This window comes from Triticum aestivum, chromosome 1A (assembly GCF_018294505.1).
Source record: "Triticum aestivum cultivar Chinese Spring chromosome 1A, IWGSC CS RefSeq v2.1, whole genome shotgun sequence".
NCBI classification, from domain to species: domain Eukaryota; kingdom Viridiplantae; phylum Streptophyta; class Magnoliopsida; order Poales; family Poaceae; genus Triticum; species Triticum aestivum.
In genome coordinates this window covers 35,174,225-35,178,003 of record NC_057794.1, presented here as the reverse complement: position 1 = coordinate 35,178,003, position 3,779 = coordinate 35,174,225, and the positions used below count along the sequence as shown (strand labels likewise).

General features: G+C 51.3%; 1 pseudogene; it reads right to left on the bottom strand.

Moving 5' to 3' along the window:
* Window positions 1-391: 391 nt before the first annotated feature.
* On the bottom strand, window positions 392-1,922 carry LOC123083524 (uncharacterized membrane protein YjcL-like; annotated as a pseudogene).
* Between the last annotated feature and the right edge of the window lie 1,857 nt (window positions 1,923-3,779).

Genomic DNA, 3,779 nt, shown 5'->3' with positions numbered 1-3,779 from the left:
CGCAAATTGCATGATCCCACATCGAACAAGCCCGCGTGTCATCCTCTCCCGAAGTGGCTGTTGACGTGAAAAGAAACTGACGGTTGACCAGCCGCCAGCAACCAAAAGGACACTGTGGTAAATCCATCGAGCGGTTAAAAACAACGCGAGCGTGCCATGCCCCTAGAATAGAATGACGGGTAGCCCATCTGGATTTATAAGAAGAATTTATGCGCAGGTGTTCTTCTGTTCGCTCCTATAGGATTCTACATATTTTTCATTTAAATTTGGGTGGTCATCACTTGTGGAGATTCCTGATGTACTTGTCCTTTTCATCAAAATGAGAATATAGTGACGTCGTGGTATGAGTTTCTCTGCTTTCTTTATCGTCCGCGGGAAGTGCATTGCATCGTTACATGTGCTTGAGGACAAACATGTCGAAGGCGATGTCGAGGAAGGTGGCGATGGTGATCCCCAAGATGCCTACCAAGATCCCAGGAACCACCAGGAGGCCCAGCCCTTGGCGATGGCCACCCCGCAGGCGGTGGTCAGGCCGCCGACGTTGGCGTTGGACGCGATGAGCAGTAGCTTCTTCTTGATCCCCAACAGCCTCCCTGCGGCTCTGGCGTGGTGGTCTTTGACCTTGCCTCTGATAGAAGTAGTGTTTTTTTCTTTGTTTTTTAGTTTTTCTTATGCTTAGTGTCTGAGTTCTGCGTTGTAAAAGCCCTTGCACGCACTTGTGTCAAATATGTCCCAAACAGGGAAGTGAAACATGCGCTATCCCACCTGGCACCGCCGAGCTTCCGCTCAGGCAGCACGCCATGGGCGCGCCCCAACCACTAGTGCCCCTAGAATGATGGGTAGCCCATCTGGATTTATAAGAAGAAATTTATGCGCAGGTGTTCTTATGTTCGCTCCTATAGGATTCTATACATCTCATTTAAATTTGGGTGGTCTCGCTTGTGAAGATTCCTGATGTACTTATCCGTTTCATCAAAATGACAATGCCCGTGGTATGAGTTGCTCTGCTTTCTCTGCAGTGGTCGGGGAGGGCGGAAAGCAAGGGAAGAGAGGGAGCTGCCTTCCGCATCAGCTGCTAGATGATGGGCGCAACCGCATTCAGGCATTACATGTGCTTGAGGACAAACATGTCGAAGGCGATGCCGAGGAAGGTGGCGATGACGATCCCTAAGATGCTGGCCAGGATGCCCGGAACCACCAGGGAGGCCTAGCCCGACCCTTGGTGGTGGACATCCCGCAGGCGGTGGTCGGTCCACCGACGTTGGCGTTGGATGCGATGAGCAGCAGCTTCTTCTCCATCCCCAGTAGCCTCCCGGCGCACATGATCACCAGCAGGTGCACGACGATCTGCACGAACGCGAACACGAAGATGCCCGGGGTCGTGTGGACGACGTTGCGGATGCTCCCATTGGCCCCCACCACGGCAAAGAACACCTACATGGGGACCACGGCCATGGCCTCGCCGGCGGGGGCGAGCCTGCCGATATGTGATGGGAACAGCGTCGCCAGCGCCACCACAATCGCCGTGATGTAGGGGAGGCTGCCGCCCTGTATGCTCAGCAGAGCTGTTGCGTGTTTTCCCGCCTTGCATATCGCGAACGACACGGCCATCACCGTCGCACTCTCCAGGACCGGCAGCCCATCGCCACCGATGGCACCGGCAGCCGGAGCGGGCTCGCCGTTGGCGTTATCTCCTTTGGAGTGCAGAACCTCTTCGGCCGGGATCTTGGCGGCTAGCGCGAAGAACATGGTGAAGTAGAACACGCAGATCACGTTGTCGGCGGCCAGCCCTGCCGCCAGCGCCGATGGGCTAACCTGCAGGGCCTCTGCGACGGTGACGTAGTTGACGGCTCCTCCGATGTGATGTGCCGGCTCATGAGGGCCGCCGCGATCTTCCGGTTGTCTTGCTCGAGGGATCGCATCTACGAATGCCACCATTGTGGCCAGCACGGTGGCCATCGAGCGGCTCTGATGGTCAACGTCGTCCCCCTTTAAAAATGTAGAAAAGTATATTTTCATCTCTCAACTCTTAACGAAGTCTAAATTTAGTCCCTCAACTTCAAAACCGGACAAATTGCACCCTCAATTCTTGAAACCGGCAAGTTCAGTCCCTTGTCTAGACAGACCTGCTATCACTGCTGACTCGGCATGGTTTTGGCCAGTCTTGGAATTATTTCTCTCTCTTGTCTTCTTCCTTCTCACATTGGCTTATTGAGCCATTTCATCAAACAGCTTGCATGCACTGTGTGTGCCGTCCATGGCTGAACCCACGCAAGTCCCTCTAGCCAGCCATAATGCCCCTCCTCTACTTCGCGGGCCACCGCGAGCTTGCTGCACCTCACTGGACAGCGCAGTCCCATTCTACCTCACCAGACAACGCATCCCACGACCAGTGGCGGAGCCAGGAATTAAAGATTAGGGGGGCCAAATGACACAAACTTTGCATTGCAGGGGCCAAACTACACTAATGCATGTATTATTCTCTAAATTCTGCACTGTTCATTGTTATATTAGTACCAAATTAGTGATGTTAGGGGGGCAGGGCCCCTGCTGGTCCCCCTGTCTCCGCCACTGCCCATGACCACCCTTGCTTCATCACAAGGATGCAGGAAAGCAGTCGGTGTCGCCATGGTGGCCGCGGAGGTTGAAAGCAAGCTGATGACCCACAAGTATAGGGGATCTATCATAGTCCTTTTGATAAGTAAGAGTGTCGAACCCAATGAGGAGCAGAAGGAAATGATAAGCGGTTTTCAGCAAGGTATTCTCTGCAAGTACTGAAATAAGTGGTAACAGATAGTTTTGTGATAAGATAAATTGTAACGAGCAACAAGTAACAAAAGTAAATAAAATGCAGCAAGGTGGCCCAATCCTTTTTGTAGCAAAGGACAAGCCGGAACAAACTCTTATATAAGTAAAAGCGCTCCCGAGGACACATGGGAATATCGTCAAGCTAGTTTTCATTGCGTTCATATGATTCGCGTTCAATACTTTGATAATTTGATATGTAGGTGGACCGGTGCTTGGGTGCTATTCTTACTTGAACAAGCATCCCACTTATGATTAACCTCTATTGCAAGCATCCGCAACTACAACAAAAGTATTAAGGTAAACCTAACCATAGCATGAAACATGTGGATCCAAATCAGCCCCTTACGAAGCAACGCATAAACTAGGGTTTAAGCTTCTGTCACTCTAGCAACCGATCCTCTACTTATTACTTCCCAATGCCTTCCTCTAGGCCCAAATAATGGTGAAGTGTTATGTACACTACAAAAAAAAGACACATCCGTGACATTTTTGGCCGAACGAATTTTTTTTCTGTCATACATATGACACTTCTATGACGATAATTGTGACAAAACCCGGTATGATCATAGATGTGGTGGGCTCCTACTTCTATGACAAAAAATCATGATAAAAAATGGGCTTTTCGTCCTGGGCGGGCCGGAGACGCAGCTGCATGACATTCTTTGGGCCATCCATGACGGAAAAAACCATGGTAGAAGCAAGGGGGAGGAAAATTTCGGGGAGTTCCCGGTTACGGTGGGAGGTCCGGGGCCAAGCGATGCGCGTTTCTCTCGTACACGTACGCGCGTGTGTGCGAGGCGTTAGCTCTAACTGAACCCGAGCGAGGCATTGGGCTCTAACTGAACCCGAGCGATTGCACTGCAGGCTACGCGTTACTAAACCCGAGCGATCAATTGATGGTTGTTAACTGTACCCGATCGAGCGATTCCTTGGCTACTGCTGCTAACTAAAGCTGATCGATGGGATGAACA